We start from the raw sequence: 19,057 nt of genomic DNA, 5'->3' as shown, positions 1-19,057 counted from the left end.
CCCCCTTTGTAATGACATTCTATTCCTTTTATGCACTGGTGATTCAAATGTTTCTCCAAACCTGATTAATTGTTGCTAAAGTATCTGGCTCCCCAGGTAGTGGATTCAGATTTCCAGCACCACTTGGGTGAAAAAAAATTCTTCCTTCTTGCTCCATGAAAGCAAACCAGTCTCTGCTACTCTAATTGAAGCACTCTATTGCAGGCAACATCTTGTGAATCTCCTCCGTAACTTCTTTAGAACAATCACATCCTTCCTACAGAATGTGGCAATTAAAACAGCCCACAATACTCCAGCAACGTTTCACAAATTTGTATCAGAACCTCTCTGCTCTGGTTTTCTATGTCCTGACTAATGGAGACAAATATTTCTGCATGTTTTCAACTTCTCTGCCTGTTATATTTAGGGATACTTGAACTTGTTTAGAAGCCTCGGTTTCTTTGAACACTTTAGTGCTGCACAACAAATCATTCACCTACCTTTACTATTCCTCCCAAAATGCATCAACTTGCACTTATCAAAGTTAAATTCCACTTGCCATTGCTCTGTCCGTCTTACAAACAATTTCAGTGAATGACATCCTCTCAATCAATTTAGGAAAGTAGGAATAATCAGAAAACATTCTTATTTGCATTGATGATCCAGCGATTTCTCCTGGGAACTACGCAAACAGAAATGTTCCCAAAAATAATTTGCCAAGCAAATTATGTTCAACTCAAAAGGGGATAAGGAATCAAGATAGAATCAGGCTTTAACCTTACATTATCATGGTGGTGGTACAGGAACATAATATGAACCCTCTTCCCTCCAAAATAAAACAATTAAAGCACTCATTGGTAGACCCATTGTCTCAGCTAGCTCCTGCCCCACCAAACTCATTTCTGCATACCTTGACACTTTTATCCCCCCCCCCCCCCCCCCCGTTCAATCCCTTCCCACCTATGTTCGTGACACTTCTCACGCTTTGAATCTTTTCAGTGATTTTAAGTTCCCTGGCTCACCCTACCTTATTTTCACCATGGACATCCAGTCCCTATGTACCTCCATCTCTCACCAGGAAGGTCTCAAAGCTCTCCACTTCTTTTTGGATTCCAGACCTAACCAATTCCCCTCTACCACCACTCTCCTGTCTGGCGGAATTAGTCCTTACCCTGAATTATTTCTCCTTTGGCTCCTCCAACTCCCTCCAAACCAAAGGTGTAGCCATGGGCACCCGTATGGGTCGCAGCTATGCCTACCTTTTTGTTGGCTTTGTGGAACAGTGCATGTTCCAAGCCTATACGGGTATCCATCCCCCTCTTTTCCTTCGCTGTGTCGACAACTGCATTGGCGCTGCCTCCTGCATGCATGCTGAGCTCGTTGAGACTTCATGAACTTTGCCTCCAACTCTCACCCTGTCCTCAAATTTACCTGGTCCACTTTTGACACCTCCCTCCCCTTTCTAGATCTTTCTGTCTCCATCTCTGGAGATGGGTTATCTACTATAAGCCTACTGACTCTCACAGCTACCTGGACTATTCCTCTTCCCACCCTGTCTCTTGCAAAAATGCCATCCCCTTCTCGCAATTCCTCTGTCACTGCCGCATCTGCTCTCAAGATGAGGCTTTTCATTCCAGGACGAAGGAGATGTCTTCCTTCTTTAAACAAAGGGGCTTCCCTTCCTCCACCATCAACTCTGCTCTCAAACACATCTGTCCCATTTCACACACATATGCTCACACACCATTTGGGATAGGGTTCCCCTTGTCCTCATCTACCACCCCACCAGCTTCTAGGTCCAATGTATAATCCTCCATAACTTCCACCACCTCCAACAGGATCCCACTACCAAGCACGTCTTTCCCACCCCCCCCTTTCTGCTTTCCACAGGGATCGCTCCCTGCGTGACTCCCTTGTCCATTTGTCCCCCCCATCCCTTCCCACTGATCTCCCTCCTGGCACTTATCCTTGTAAGCGGAACAAATGCTACACCAGCCCTTACACTTTCTCCCTCACCACCATTCAGGGCCCCAGACAGTACTTCCAGGTGAGATGACACTTCACCTGTGAGTCGGCTGGTGTGGTATACTGCATCCAGTGCTTCGGGTGTGGCCTTTTATATATTGGTGAGACCCGACACAGACTGAGAGACCGTTTCACTGAACACTTACGCTCGGTCCGCCAGAGAAAGCAGGATCTCCCAGTGGCCACACATTTTAATTCCACATCCCATTGCCATTCTGATATGCCTATCCATGGCCTCCTCTACTGTCAAGATAAAGCCACACTCAGGTTGGAGGAACAACACCTTATATTCCATCTGGGTAGCCTCCAACCTGATGGCATGAACATTGATTTCACTAACTTTCGTTAATGCCCCTCCTTCCCCTCTTACCCCATCCCTGATTTATTTATTTCCCACTCCCTCCTTTTTCTCCCTCTCTGCCCATCATTCTGCCTGTACTCCATCTCCCTCTGGTGCTCCCCTCCCCCTTTCTTTCTCCCTAGGCCTCCCATCCCATGATCCTTTCCCTTCTCCAGTTCTGTATCACTTTTACCAATCACCTTTCCAGCACTTAGCTTCATTCTACCTCCTCCTGTCTTCTCCTATCACTTCGGATTTCCCCCTCCTACTTTCAAATTTCTTACCATCTTTTCTTTCAGTTAGTCCTGATGAAGGGTCTCGGCCCGAAACATCAACAGTGCTTCTTCCTATAGATGCTGCCTGGCCTGCTGCATTCTACAGCATGTTGTGTGTGGTACTCATTACCAAAGAGCTTGATTAGGGCTTGATTTCATAATGAATTACTTAGTACAAGAAATGACATTACAGTCCAAACATCTTGCTCTGTTCTTTATCTATTAAAGTCCAGGATTCCATTGTGAATGCAGAAACCCTCAAATGCTGATTGCTCTTCACTGGAGTTTTGCCAGCTGTCTTCTGATGGGACACTTAAGAATATATTGGAGGATTGTGTATTTGTTGCAGCCATCAGCAGTGACACTGGGGAATTAACGTGCCAGCCTCAGGATCAACAAATCCATTAATTATGATGCAGAAGAATAAATTTACATTCATTGATTTGTTAAATGTTAACTAATTGCATTTTATTTATTTTTATTTAGAGGTACAGCATGATATCAGGATCACCTGGCCAAATGAGACTGTGCCACCAATTACGTCTATGTGACCAATTAACCAACTAACCTATACATCTTTGGGATGTGGGAGAAAACCCATGCAGTCACAGGGAGAATGTATACGAGGGGTGATTGATAAGTTTGTTGCCCAAGTTAGAAGGAGTCAATATTTATTTATTTTTCAATGTAGTCCCCTCCTACACTTACACACTTAGTCCAGCGGTCGTGGAGCATACGGATTTTGGACCTCCAGAACGTGTCCACAGCAGGGGTGATGGATAAGTTTGTGGCCCAAGGTCGAAGGAGGTCAGTTATACAGCTCTCGTTACTTGCACACACAGTTCAACTCTTTGAGTGATTATGCAGAAAGTTTGAAGTTAATAACTCATTGGGGGGGGGGGATTTATAAATTCATGGCCTAAGGTAGAAGGAGATGAGTTATCAATTTCAAACTTTCCGCATAATCACTCACAGAGTTGAACTGCATGCGCATGTAACGAAAGCTGTATAACTCATCTCCTTCTACCTTAGACAATGAACTTATCAATCACCCCTGGTGTGGACACTTTCTGGAGGTCCAAGATCCCTATGTTCCACAACCGCTGGACTAAGTGTGTAAATGTAGGAGGGGACTATGTTGAAATATGAATGTGCTAGGTTTTCTAAAATTGACTCTTCTACATTAGGCCACGAACGTATCAATCACCCCTCGTAAACTCCTTACACAGTGCAGGAATTGAACTCGGGTCACTGGCAATATAATAACGTTGAGCTAACTGCTACACTCTACTACCATGCTGCTCTAAACTCCTTAAGGCAGTGGCAGGAAATGAACCTCTTTTGGTGATTGCTTGGCATTGTAAAGCAATGTGCTGACCACTGTGCCACCTCAAATTTTTATTCTTTTAATATATGAATGCTTTGGAAGTTTTCTGAATGCCTTATTTCCGTTTGTTTGGGAAAGGACTGGTTCTGGCCTGCTTGTGTGATGGTATTATAGAAATAAAGTATAGCTTTGGGTTGCAAGATGATACTGGTGATTCCAGAAAACTGTTTGCATCTCCCAGTGAATCTCTGTCATTTGGTTTTCACCTTGTGTTCATTTGATGGAAACAGAACTATTTTGTTCCTATTCTACCTATCAAAAATGGAGATGTGGGGGCATGAGGCAAAGACAATGCTGAATACTTAACCTCTAATAATCAAGTAATCAGAGACAAGACCACAGGTGTCTCATTGCCTTCTTCTCAAAATAGCATTCATTGGTTAAATTTACAAGCTTCACTGTTCGCATAAAGAATTGCTCCATAAAAAAAATAACTGGAAGACTATTAGCACCCTCAAGGCTACATTAGACACAGCGATATTCAGAGACAAAGAGGAGACTTCAGAAGGAAAGAAAAAAAAAATAACAGTAAAGAACTGACCAATGACAAACTTTCATTTCCTGCTTCAAAAGTAAATGAATTCAGTAAGTTAAATTTTGCTGAACTGGGGAGTTCCATGAGGACTAATCTCCTTGGCTGGACAGTTCAGTGAAATTCCAGTAACAATAGTTTTTAAATACATAATAAAAACTCCCAATAATCTTTCCTGCAAGTTCTAACAGTAAGTTCTGATAAATCAAATTGTTAAAATCATTCAGAAACATAATAGCAGATAGACAACCTGAGTTCCTCCCCTTGAGTCTGCCATTCCAGTTAATGTCCATTGCTTATCTTCTTCCTTAGCACTGCTTTCCGACACTAAGGTTTTATTTACATACTATTCAAAGATCTGTTGACTCCTGAAAATACTTAGCAACTGAAACCATAGAGCCCTTCTAGATTGAGAACAATTACTTTACATTAGAAGACTCATGTATAAATTATAATGGAAAATAATGAATTCTGATTAGAGTGCACAAACATTAAATAGAAGTACGTATGCTATCAGCAGAGCTTCTTTGCTTTTGAGTCCTCACCTCGGCAATAAAGGCCAGCATGCATCTGTTTTCTGAACAGTCTGTTGTATTTTCAAGTCACTAACAAGACAAAATCTGCAGATGCTGGGAATCCAAGCAACACACACACACACAATGCTGGAAGAACTCAGCAGGCCTTGCAGCATCTACAGAAAGACGTACATTTGATGTTACTTTACTTTTTCCATAGATGCTGCCTGGCCTGCTGAGTTCCTCCAGCATTTTGTGTATGTTGTCTGTTGTATTTTGTTTTATTTCTAATATCTCATCAAATTACCTATTATCGTAATTCTGAGCATTCTTAGTTAACAAAATCCAAATGTAGAGTTTAATCTGAAATGATTTATACAGCTATTGTAATAAGTCATTCCTAGCTCTTCACAGGTATGCAATCAAACAGTGACACTGAATAGGAAGGATGTTAATATAGATGGCACTAAAGCTTGGGCAAACAAGCAAGTATTGCTATAAGGAAAGAGGACAAGGCAACACAACAATGCAGTTTCAGAAATGGATGTCACAACTTAGGACCCGGAAAGCTGAAGAGCTTGGCAGAATTGGTGGCAAAAGGAGTTAGTATGGGTGTGGGGTGGTTTGGGAGGAGTGTTACAGAGAACAGTCTGTACAGCACAGTAACAGTACCACCCACAAAGTCTGTGCTGACCATGATACTAATCTGGCTGCTCATGGTCTATATCCTTCCATTACCTGCCAGTTCATGCAGCTGCCTCATTGCTCTTAAACATCACTATTGTCTCTACTTTCATCACTTACCCTTCTAGGCGTCTGCCATTATAAAAAGAAACAATTCAAATATCCATTAAACTTTATTCTTTTCAATTTAAAGTAACAGTTTCTAGTATTTGAACACTATATTATATTGAATACACACAATTCTTAGGGAACATGTCCTTAAACTAACAGAGTCTGTGTCAACAGAAGCTAAATTAAACTAAGCCAATATCCCTCCATTTCCTGCATACTCAATTATCTAATTAAATGCCATTCACCACCACCCTGGCAGTGTGCAATAAGCACCTAACAATCTTACAAATACTTTCCCCCTCTCACCTTAAAGCTATAGCCTCTATTTATTACTTCTATCAATGGAAAAAGAGGAAACCTTCTTCCTATAGCCTTTGACGACTTGACTAATCAAGAAACCATCAACCTCCACTTTAAAGATACTCAAATGACTTGGCCTCCATGGCCTTTTGTGACAATGAAGTTCACACAATCACTACAGTCTGGCTATAGAAAGTCCTCCTCACCTCTGTTCTAAATAGATGTCCCTCTATTCTGAGGCTGTGTCCTCTGATCCTAGCCTCACCCGCTGTAGGAAACAACCTCTCCACTTCCACTATTTAGGCCTTTTAATATTCAATTAGATTCAATAAGATTCCCTCCATCATTCTTCTAAATTCCAGTGAGTACAACCCCAGAGTGATCAAATGTTCCTCACAGTAGTCCCTTCAATCTTGGAATCATACTTATAAATGTCGTCTGGAACCCCTACAATGCCAGCACATCTTTTCTTAGACAAGGGGTCCAAAATTGACTCACAAAACTCCTACTGTGCCTTATAAAACACAGCATTTCATCTCTGTTCTTATATTCTAGTGCCCTTGAAATGAATGCTAACATTGTATTTGCTTCCCTTACCACTGACTCAATCTGCAAATTAACCTTTAAGGAATCCCACACAAGGACTCCTTAGTCTCTTTGCACCTCTGATTTTTGAATTTTCTTCCCCTTTAGAATATAGTCTATGCCTTTCTTCCTAACAATATCCATGACCATACACTTCCCTACATTATATTCCATCTGCCACTTCTTTTCCATCTGCCACTTCTTTGACCATTCTCCCAATCTTTCTAAGTTCTTCTGCAACCTCCCAGCTTCCATAACACTATCTGCCCCTCCACCTATCTCCATATTATCTGCAAACTTGGCCACAACGCCATCGATGGCATCACCCAAATCACTGGTGTATAATGTGAAAGGAAAAGGTTGCAATACTCTTCTCTGTGGAGCACCATTAGTCACCAGCAGCCAACCAGAAAAGCCCTCCTTTATTCCCACTCTTTGCCTCCTGCCAGTCAGTCAATCTTCTATCCATGATAGCATCTTTCCTGTAATACTTTGGGTTCTTATTTTGTTAACCAGCCTCACATGCAGCATCTTGTCAAAGCACTTCTGAAAATCCAAGTAAACAACATCCACCACTTCTCCTTTGTCTAGCCTGCTTTCTATTTCTTCAAAGAATTCCAGCAGATTTGTCAGGCAAGATTTCTCCTCAAAGGAAAACCATGCAGACTTTGGCCTATTTTACTATGTGCCTTCAAGTATCCCAAAACTTCATCCTTAATAATGGATTCCAACATCTTCCAAATACTGAGGTCAGGCTAACTGGCCTATAATTTCTTCTGCCTCCCTCCCTTCTTAAAGAGAGGAGTGACATTTGCAATTTTCCAGAATCTAGTTATTCTTGAAAGATTATTACTAATGTCTCCACAATCTCTTCAGCTACCTCTTGCAGAATGCTGAGGTGTAGCTCATCTAGTCCAGGTAACTTATCTACCTTCAAATCTTTCAGCTTCCTTCTCCTTAGAAATAACAACCACACTCACTTCTGCCCCATGACACTCTCAAATTTCGGGCATACAGGTAATGATTTTCACAGTGAAGACTAACACAAAATACTTAAGTTTGTCTACATTTCTTTGTTCCCCTTTACTACCTCTCCAGTGTCTTTTCCCAGCAGTCTTTCGCCTCTCTTTTACTCTTTTTATATCTGGAAAAACATTTGGTATGTTCTCTTATATTAATGGCTAGCTTACCTTCATAATGTATCTTTTCTCTCCTTATGGCTTTTAGTTGCCTCTATTGGTTTTTAATGCCTTCCTAATCCTTTAACTTCTCACTAATTTTTGCTATATTATATGCTCCCTCTTTTCCTTCAATGCTGTCTTTGACTTCCCTCGCCAGTCACGGTTGTCTCATCCTCCCATTCGAAAATGTCTTCATCTTTGGGATGTATCAATCCTCAACTTTGGCCAGCTCCTCTCTCATGTTTCTATAATTCCTGTTAGTTCATTGTAATAGTGATATATCTGACTTTATCTTCTCCCCATCCTACTGCAGGTTGAATTCTATCATATTATGATCACTGTGTCCAAGGGTTCCTTTATGTTAAGTTCTCAAATCAAATCTGGTTTATTATACAACACCCAGTCCAGAATTCCCTTTCCCTTAGTGGGCTCAAACACAAGCTGCTCTAAAAAGCCATCTCAGGCATTATACAAATTTCATCTCTTAGGATGCAGCACCAACCTGTTTTTCCCAATAGACCTGCATATTGAAATCCCCCATGGCTATTGTAACACGGCCCTTTTTACATGCCTTTTCTTTCTCCTGTTATAATTTATATTCTACATTCTGGCTACCATTCAGAGGCCTGTATCTAACACCCATCATGGTCTTCTTTCCTTGCAGTTTCCTAACTCTATACACAAGAAAAATTTTTAAAATGGACAACTTTGTGGTGGGCAGATCACATAATTGTTGTGGTATCAGAAAAGTTGTGGAGAGATAATATTGTGAGTGGCTAACAGTCATGTGAAAACTGATAATCTGATTAGATTGTATCATTGAGGAACAGCAATCACAGAATTGCCGTGAAAGATAGAGTACTGTATCCCCAGAGATAACTGAAACTATTGGGAGAGAGACCATCCCACTGTGTCCCTCTTCTCATTGTTCCTCCCTGCACCTCCCTTAGTTGATTCCATGTTTCCTCATCAGATTCCATTCTCTGCAGCTTTTTATTTTCTCCATCTATTACCTCCCAGTCTCTACTACAGTATCAAATAATTCCTTCTCCATCTGCATATCACTCCTCAAAAGATCCACCTTCTGTTCATCAAGTCTTGTTCCATCTTTTTCCTGCACATCTTTATACTGTCTATCTCTATTCTAGATTTTAAGTCTTGAAAAATCCATTTTCCTCCATAGATCCTGCCTGTTTCTGTTCCTCTGGCACCTTTATTTTTTCCCATTCCTATTTTCTAATATTCATACATTCTAAACAAAGTATCAGCACAGTTAACATAATGCGTCCTGTACTACCATGTGATACAAAACAATCTAATATGTATCACACACACACACAGGTTTCCAGTTAATTTGGACACATCAACTCAATTAAGCAGCTGCCCCAATTAGCTGAAGTTTCATGGAAATAGTTAAAAGGCATTTTAAAAAAGCAAGCTTTGAGTAATAATTTGTTATTAAATGAAATATATGAACAAGTTGCAATACAACCAATATCTCTACAATACTATAAAACCATGCATTAGTTCCTAATAGCTATTGACAGAGTCCACCTGCATACTTCTTCTGAACAAAATCAGATAATGGGCTGCCTTCATACAATGCTTTAGAACAGGGATGACCAACCTGTGGCGCGTTTGATGACTAGAAGTGGCGCATTGCACTGCAGTGATAATAAAAAAGTAAGCCTACTCATGCAAAAAGTATTAACCAAAAACTGATTTATAGAAAAAAAATCTGCAACAGGAATTCAAGTACCTTAGAACTAGAAATAGGTTTTACTGAGAATAAATCTAAAACTTAGCAATTATTTTTAGCGATTTTATTATTTCATGCACATCTTTTGGCACGTTATCTTTTTTTACATTAATCTGTTTTCAATTTTAAAAAATGTTCAATGAGTCAAACTAGGTAAGGACTTTTGTTCTGCAGTCATTCCATAACTGTTCAATATATGTTTCATACTTGTTTGATCCTGAGGCGCCAGGTGTCTGCACCAGCGGTGCATCGCAGGTTTTTGCCAGTCAGTTTACAATTGACCATCATGCGCCTAGGAGTTGTGCTTTGTTCGTCCTTTGTGAACATTTGCATTCTTGTACTTTTTTGAAAATTAAGCCTTGTTTTTACATTCAGTTACCCATCACAGTGCAAAAGAAAAGCAGAAAGTGAAAGTAAGCGTTAGTTCAATGTACAGTGGGAAAATGAGTTCTTATTTATAGCGGGTCCGTCAGGAAAACCATTATGCATTGGTTGTGAAAACACTCTCACATAATAGAAGACATGATCTTAATAAACACTATAAAACACATCAGACTGAAATAGAAGGAAAACTGAAGCTAGTGCTTGGGTCTGAGTTAAGGAAAGAATATGTTATTAAGAAAAAGGAAGAAATCAAAAGAGGACAGAATAAATTTGTTAAAAGTCTCATTAAGGTAAGTAATGTTTATCTTGTTTTATATTAAATCAATATATCATGTAAAAATGAAAAATATGTCTATATTCACGTATTTTTACAAGAACTGATGGGGGTACAAGAGTTGTATGGCACATCTGAACTCATGCGCGAAAATATTGACACATGGAATGTAAAAAGTTGGCCACCCCTGCTTTAGAAGATTACATCCTCCAAATCTTCATTTTCATTGTAACATTCATGACTATTGTCAATACCTTCGTAATTCCTAACTTAAGGTAATGAAATTGTTTCATTTTCACTCCCGACCATTTCTGGCATCTCCAAGCCTGAATGCTTGAAACATTGGTGAGCAAAACAATGTCTTAATGCTTATTTCACACCAACCACCAGTGACAAAAATCACTGTTTTTTGAACACAAGCAACTGATGCTATTTAAAAACTGTTTGTTCCAAAGCATGGTATAGTGCTAAAAGCCACGCAGGTGCACCCAACTGACACCAGTTAGAAACTGTGCAGCAGTCTCCTAACCCGATTAAGTGGCATAGTGTCCCAAATAAACAAAGCAAATCCCGGCTAGTTTCTCAAATTACTTTGTGTTCTTTAAGAGTTGTCCCAAACAAGTGGATACCCTGATTAATGGGAATCCACTGTAGTGCATTAATTTCTCCCTGGAAACGCTAAGGACTTTATCATTGACCCTGAGATAGGGGAAGCACAGAGCAGCACAATGGTGTGAGTGTCTGAATGATAAGGCAATAACTTGGGCCCTTATGAGTGTATGGTACATGTATGTATATATACACAAACACATTTTGTTCTATTATATTTTTATTTAGTGATACAAGATACAGCTCAGAGTAGGCCCTTCAAGCCACATAGTCCCAGTAACCAGACAACCCTGATTAACTCTAATGTAATCACAGAACAATTTACAATAACTAATTACCCTACCTGGTACATCTTTGGACTGTGGGAGAAAACCAGAGCGCCCATGGGGAGAACATACAGCGATTCTTTACAGAATAGTGTTGGAAATTAACTCTAAACTCCAGAACACCCCAAGCTGTAAGAGCATCGCTTTAACTGCTATGCTACTGATGTATGTGTGTGCGTGTATGTATATATATATATATATATATATATATATACATATATATACACACACACACACATCTGTTAGAATGTCCCGTTTGGAAGTGGCACAGCTGGATAAATGTACTCTTCTCTCAGAGCCTTCTATTGTTTGGGAAACTCAAAACCAGACTCTCTAGATGCATTTAAATTTTATGTTCACTAAGTATCAAACAAAAAACAAAAGATTTAAAAATGTAGATGTTTGAAATATGAAACAAAAGCAGAAAATGGTGGATTCAGCAGTTCAGGGAGCACAAGTGGAATTCGTAAAGTTATTGTTTCAGGTCTTTCATTAAAATTTAGTTTTCCAACTTAAACTGTTTCTCTTTCCACTCAATGTTATCTGAGCTGCAAAGTATTTCCAACATTTTCTCACTTGTTTTGAATAACAAAAATGTTTTAACATTTTTAAGAGAATCAAAATTATGTATCAAAAAGTTTGTGACATTAGAACTTTGCAAATACAGGACAGCATCAACTCACACATCATATCCCCTTTACAAATTCTTTTCAGAACTGAAACCATGCTTCACCACACAGAACATTATTTACTTGATAAGATTCAAGAGTGGAAACCATTCTCTTCAGTACAACACACTTTGTTAATGCATACTATTTCAGATGAAAAGTCTAGGACCTGAAACCATTAACCATTCTACTCTGCACTGATGCTGCCCGGCTTGCTGTTAAATTTGTACAAGACATTGGTGAGCCATAATTTTAAGTATTGGGTGTAGTCTGCTCACCTACCTACTGGAAACATGTCAATAAGATTGAGGTGTGCAAATAAAATTTACAAGAATGTTGTTGGGACTTCAGCAACTAACGTAATTGGGAAAAGTCAAATAGTTTAGTGGTTTCTTTTCCCTGGAGTGCAGGATAATAAGGGGAGTTTTGATTTAAGTATACAAAATTACAAGGGGTATAGACAGGGTAAATGCAAGCAGGCTTTTTCCACTGAATTTGGGCGAGACTTAGAGTTAAGGGTGAAAGGTGAAATATTTAAGGGGAGCCTGAGGGAAACTTCACTCAGAAGGTGGTGCAAGTGTGGACAAAGCTGCCACAGGAAGTGATGAATATGGGTTCAAATGCAACATTTAAGATAATTTTGGTTAAGTACATGAATTCACCAGTCCTTGCAAAGGGCCCTCCATAGATGCTGACTGACCTTCTGTGTTCCTCCAGCATTTTGTATTTTGTTCTGAGTAAGTACATGTATGGGGGTTATGTAAAGCTATAGTCCAGATGTGGGTCCATAGGTCTCGGCAGAGTTACAGTTCAGCATGAACTAGGTGGGCCAAAGGGCCTGTTTCTGTGCTGCGATGTTCTATGGCTCTAGCACTTTTAAGTTTTATTTCAAATTTCTAGCAACTTAATTATGTTTTGCTTCTGGATTTTTTGTGTTAATGGAGGACATATGATACTAAATAAACATGCTGACTTCATGTTCCTGACATTGCAAGTGCGGAATCCTCAATGCCAAACACCCCTATGCTGCAACACACAACATTACTTGTGAGTCAAGGTACAGGCAGTACAAAGGGGGCAAAAAATGCTTTGGACAAAATCAATGGACAAGCAAGAAAATAATTATAATGTATATGGAACCCGAAGATCTGCGGCTGGTACCATAAAACAAACTCAGTGAAAGCCACATGAACATTTGCAATGCACCCAGTATTTCCAGCCAATCTTATCCCGCTCCTTCTTGCAGACTGGCATGGCCAGTGGCTGTGTGTTTTTGTTTGACTGGCATCCTTCGCCATGATCGGGGTATGTGGGTGGGGAAGCCTGGGTGCCCGGGGCCGCAGACACCGGGAATACCTTGGTGTCAGAGACCTGCTGGGAGGAGGAAGGGATGGGCGTGTGGGATGCCGGCACCCAGGTGAGAGGCCCGCCGCAGTAGGGGGCCTAGGGGGGTGCGGGCTGTGGGGGACCGGGTGAGAGGCCAGCATCAGCGACGGCGGCGTTGGGGGAGAGCGGAAGGGAGGCCCACTGCAGACAGGGGTGGGTGTGAGAGCTCCGCTAAAAGGAGGGTTGGTGGTCGAACCGAGGTGAGAGGCCCGCTGCAGCGGGACGCTGCCTGTGCACCTGTCACCAGAGAATGGACACAGCTCTCCATCACCCCTCCATCCGCCGCCTCACCCAGCACCCTACCCCTCCATCACCCACCACTTCCTCAGCCATTCAGCGACGGTGCAAAGGGCTGTCGACCGCCCCGTTACTCACCATAACCTGCCAGGGCAACCGACACAACCTCCCCGTTATCCCCCGCTAAGCCGAAAGATGGCGGCCGTTTGAAGTCAGAAAGGGCCTTAACGCGCCTACGCAGCGAGACCGCTTGGCATTCTGGGAGTTGTAGTGCGCCTTTCCCGATTGCGCCGGGGTGGACTTCAACTCCCTGAAGCATCTCCCCACGCAGCTGGATGCGGTGGATCCTGGAAGTTGAAGTTTCCTTAGCCTTTCGGGTCGCAGCGGTCGGCACTGTTTAACTGTAACTGCCAGAGAACCCCGGGGCTTTCTGACGCTGCCAGTGAAAGCAAAGTTTCCCTGGAATTTTCCCGATTGTACAATAAATAGCCGTAACTGAAGACAACAGAGATTTTCCGGAATAATGAGGAAATATTGGTTATTTCACAGTTTGTAAATAGAATGATAAATCAAGTTTTTATTCCTAAACTTGCCAAATATGAGCTTTCAATCACCCCAAAATCAAATATAATCGCATTTTTTTTCACGAATGTAGCGGTCTAAACGGCACGAAGTTGTAAGGTTAGGGTAGTTTGTTGATAGATTCATACTAAAACCAGTCAATATATATTTTAAAAAACTCTTTTCGCCCCATCTTAAATCTATCCCTCCTTCCCTCACCTTTCTCTAACTTAAATTACATTTTCATCTCTCTCTCATAGTTCTGACGCAGGCTCTGCGGTTTTATTTTAATTTTAATTTTTAAAAATCTATTCCGTGGTAATTAAATGATAATTATGCATCAGCCAGTTTACAAGGAGAGATAAAGCAGAAGACTATGTTACTCGTAATACTGTTGCAGAAAAATTGACAAGATGAAGCAAGGTTTGTAGATAAAATATCTATAATCCATTAAGTTTCAGTAATATTCATGAGTATAATACAACTTAAAATGTCTTGGTATAATACATGGGAGTTACTGAGAGTAAATCAATTTATTAGGTCCCTTCTGTACCTAATAACAAACACTCAGTGGCCACTTTATTAGGTTCTTCCTGTTTGTGGTCTTCTGCTGCAGTAGCCCATCCACTTCAAGGTTTGATATGTTATGCATTCAGAGATACTCTTTTGTACACCTCTTTTGTAATATGTGGTTGTATGAATTACTGACACCTCCTTGTCAACTTCAACCAGTTTGGCCATTTTCCTCTGACCTCTTCCATTAATATAGTGTTTTCACCCACTGAATTGTTACTTAATAGATTTGTTTTTTCTTTTGCACACCATTCTCTGCAAACACTAGAGACTGTTGTGCATGAACATCCCAGGAGATCAGCAGTTTCTGAGATACTCGAAACACCCTGTCTGGCACCAGCAATCATTACACATTGAGCATCCCTTAGATTACGTTTCTTCCCCACTCTGATGTTTGGTCCGAACAACAACCAAACCTCTCAACCATGTTTGCAAGCTTTAATGCATCAAGTTGCTGCCACATGATTGGCTGATCAGATATTTGCACTAACGAGCAGTTGTACAGGTGTAACTAATAAAGTGGCCACTGACTGTATATCATTAGAATGATTTGGGTTTAATGAGTTTAAGGTGGAATCATGAAATCAAAATGCTTTTGGAACTTTCACGTTAATTAAAACTAATGTCAATTAGCAATGTTTGAGTAAATCCAGTGATGGCAAGGGAAATAAGAAAGAATGGAAGGTGTATGATTGGCTGGAATTAAGTTGTGAGTTGTGAACCAATGATGGAAGGAGAACTACAAGGTGAACAGTAGTGAGGTTGAGGAGGAGAAAAAAAAAGGATCAGCCATGATTGAATGGTGGAGCAGACTCGATGGGCCGGATGGCCTAATTCTGCTCCAATGTCTTATGGTCTTAACTGGATATGTCAGCTTTAGTCTATGATGGTTGTAAATAGCAACAACATGATCAGTAGCAGCAATGCTGAGAAAAATGCAAAAACAATAGAACTATCTTAAATATATTTCAAATCCCAGTTATTCCCTGTAATAATTCTGATACACTGGAAGTAACATTAAGGTACATTTGTTTACTTCTGTTACAGATCCCAGAATCACCTTTAATAAATAACTGTATTTTTAAATTGTAGCGGGATTGTAAATTATTGGTTCCTCTCAAATCTATCCAACATTCAATGCACTCTTTGCAATTAAAGACCAGCTGTTGTCTGTGAGAAAAGTCAGTCTATAGTTCTGTGGCAGACCAAACTACAGCAAAAATTTCTGAAGAGTGTCTCCCTGTAGAATTCAACAGAGGAGTTGATGAGACATAATTGGATAATTATCATTTGGAAAGGCTGAATGTATAGGTAGATCATATGAATAGGTTGGAACAGCACTACAGCACAGAAACAAAGACAAAGAAAAGGAACCTTAAGCCCACATAGTCCATGACTGACTATTAATCTCCCTAGTGCTACCAACCTGCACCAGGACCATAGCACTCCATACCCCTCCCCTCCATGTACCCATCCAAACTTCTCTTCCACCATCTACCATTTCCACTGGCAGCTCATTCTACACTCTCACTATCCTCTAAGTGAAGAGCTTCCGCCTTAGGTTCCCTTTAAGTATTTTCACCTTTCACCATTAACTTATGACCGCTAGTTGTAGTCTCACTCAGCATCAGTGGAAAAAGCCTGCTTACATTTACTCTATCTACATCCCTCATAGCTTTGTGTATTTCCATCAAGCCTCCTCTCATTCTCCTATGCTCCAGGGAATAAAGCCCTAACCTACTCAACCTTTTGCTGTAACTCAGGTCCTCGTGCCCCAGAGACCTCCTGGTAAATGTTCTCTGCACTCTTTCAATCTTATTGACATCTTTCTAGGTGTCCAGCAACTTATACAACTTTAACATAACATCCCAGCTCCTGTATTTGATACTCTGATTTCCGAATGTCATCATGCGAAAGCTCTCTTTATAATCCTATCTACCTGAGACACCACTTTCAAGAAATTATGCATCTTTATTCCCAGATCTCCCTATCCTACCATACTCTTCAGTGCCCTGCCATTCACTGTGTAAGTTCTAGCCTGGTTTGTCTTCCCAGCATGCAAAATCTCACACTTGTCAGCATTAAATCACTTCAACCATTTTTTAGCCCATTTTTCCAGCTGGTCTCCAGCAGGTCCAGATCCCACTGCAAGCTTTGATAGTGAAGTTCCATCTATTTTTTTTTCACAACTGCACAGACCAAACATTGCTCTGAGTAGGAAGTTCTTACAAGCCTGAAAACTGTACAGGTTCAAAAACACAGTTTCTTTTGTAATGTGCATACCATGAATATTTAGAAAGGAAATTTAAAAATCACAAGTTTTATTTTATTTATTTGTTGAAGGGTATATTGAAATTCAGTACAAGAAAGCAAATCTGTCATGTTTCAGAAGCCTTTTCTTGTCTGACTTCATTCGAGTGGTGCGGCAACAAGGGCTATGTGCACAGCAGCATTTCAGTTACTGCGTGGCTGTGCACCTGATAGCTTTGAGGGACCAGTGTCCACAAATTTACTGATCCAGTCCAACATGCTATCGTTCAGGTTGTTGACAAACAACAATGGACTCAGCAGCAATCCCTGAGGCACACCAGTGAAAGAGGCAACCATCCACTACCGTTCTCTGGCTTCTCCAACAAAGCTTGTCAAGTCCATGTAAACATCCACTGCCTTGCCTTCATTGTCTACTCATCATTGTGTTATGTGGATCATTACAGGAAGAATCCCCTGCAGTACAATATCTAACCCTCAAATCCTGTCAGTACAAGTCAGATCCCAAAAAAATACCATACCAAATTTCAAATTATAGGATCACTTCATAAAGCATCGTCTATCCTTTCTGTTCTGTTATGTATTTATACCTGAATTGCTGTTCAGTAAAGAATGTCACAAGTCATTGCATGCCTAATGCTCGATATTTCAGAAATACATCCCATCATCATGTCATGAATTTTCAGATTCTCTGAAACAAGCCTTGATCACCAGTGGTCATTTCCTGCAGGGTCTGAATGTCATCTGGCATTCCTAACTGACTTGAAGTACATATGACATTAAGAAACCCAATAATTACATCTCAAAGTCACAGAAATCTGTTCCGTATCCAATACACCATATGTGGATGCAACAACCTGTGGGAGCTCAGCACCCTCAGATGAACATATTTACTCAGAGACATGGATCTCAGAAGCATATTGTAATGAGATGTCAGATTAAAGAGAGAGCTCGCACTCCAGTTCCTGAGTCTCAGGAATCCACTACCTTACCATGTAAACACCAGATAACAGACCACCTTTAATATTTCATCAACATGAGGGAAACCAAAAGACATACTTTACACCCAATGCCAGGCCACAGAGAGCAGCTACCATCACATCCCTTTGGGTGTAAGTTGGAGATCCATGATTTTGGCATTCATAGCACGTGGATCAGGTGCTGCCTGCCTCTAGTGAAATATACTCGCTCCATGGCCAGGATGAACCACATTGAGCTGCTCCGTTGCTCACTCAGCCCACCCAACTCCACTCCTCACCTCTCTACATTGATCCATGGGCCATTGTTTGGTTTTATCAAGTTCCCACATGGCTCTGCCATCACTAATGGATCTCTCTCTATAATACCATTATGATCCCTTTTTGGTGTTAATTATATAGGTGCTTTCATTCTTCAGAACCTACCCTAAGTGTCAGACACATGTGTAAAGACCAAAAGTACAATTACATTCAGTGTCATTAGCCCCCAGACCTTGCTCTTAAATCTATTGGGAGATTCTACTGCATATAACAGTTGCATCATATCCTTGGCATATTTTTGAATCTACCACAGTACCAAGTTTAATCCTTTAATCATCCACTGAAAATTAAACTGCCGGCCTGTTACCCAGCTTGATGGGAAAGGTTTTGAAGTGTTTGAAGGTTCATATTATACTGCTCCATTGACAAATAGTTTCAACTCCGAGATCATAAACTCAAAGGTAATTTTCTTCACTGTGTAAGAACCCGCCAAATACCATGCTATCATCAATCAAAATCTTTCCATTGGCATTGAGTGGGTCAGGGAACAGAATGTACTAGGGAGGAAAGGGTTGGTACACAATGGTCTGCGGGAACTTTAATCAGTGTAGTTTTTGACAGAATTGTCTGATGGATGACAAGTGCCTGAACACGCCGGCTATATTCATTCAATGGAACTCATGTATGACAAGCAACCCTCATAATCTTCCTTGGTAGACTGAAGCCCAATTGCATGAACACTAAATTTTTTAACTTCAGCAAACCTTACTCATGTCTTCCCTTCCCACCTCTTCCCCCTTCCCTCTCCCTCTCCCTCCATCAAATACTCCTCCGGTCCTACAATTTTTGTTCCTAAAACC

General features: G+C 40.7%; 1 protein-coding gene across 1 annotated transcript in view; it reads right to left on the bottom strand.

Annotated features, from left to right (window-relative positions):
• Window positions 1–13,903, bottom strand: part of LOC132399678 (AP-1 complex subunit gamma-1-like) — a 159,546-nt gene extending 145,643 nt beyond the window's left edge. The window contains exon 1 of the mRNA XM_059980325.1: window positions 13,696–13,903. The gene's annotated coding sequence lies outside the window, so the exon portion shown is untranslated. The remainder of the gene's footprint in view (window positions 1–13,695) is intronic.
• Between the last annotated feature and the right edge of the window lie 5,154 nt (window positions 13,904–19,057).

This window comes from Hypanus sabinus, chromosome 9 (genome assembly GCF_030144855.1).
Source record: "Hypanus sabinus isolate sHypSab1 chromosome 9, sHypSab1.hap1, whole genome shotgun sequence".
Taxonomy (NCBI): Eukaryota; Metazoa; Chordata; class Chondrichthyes; order Myliobatiformes; family Dasyatidae; genus Hypanus; species Hypanus sabinus.
The sequence above is the reverse complement of the archived record's forward strand: the minus strand, read 5'-3'. Positions and strand labels throughout refer to the sequence as shown.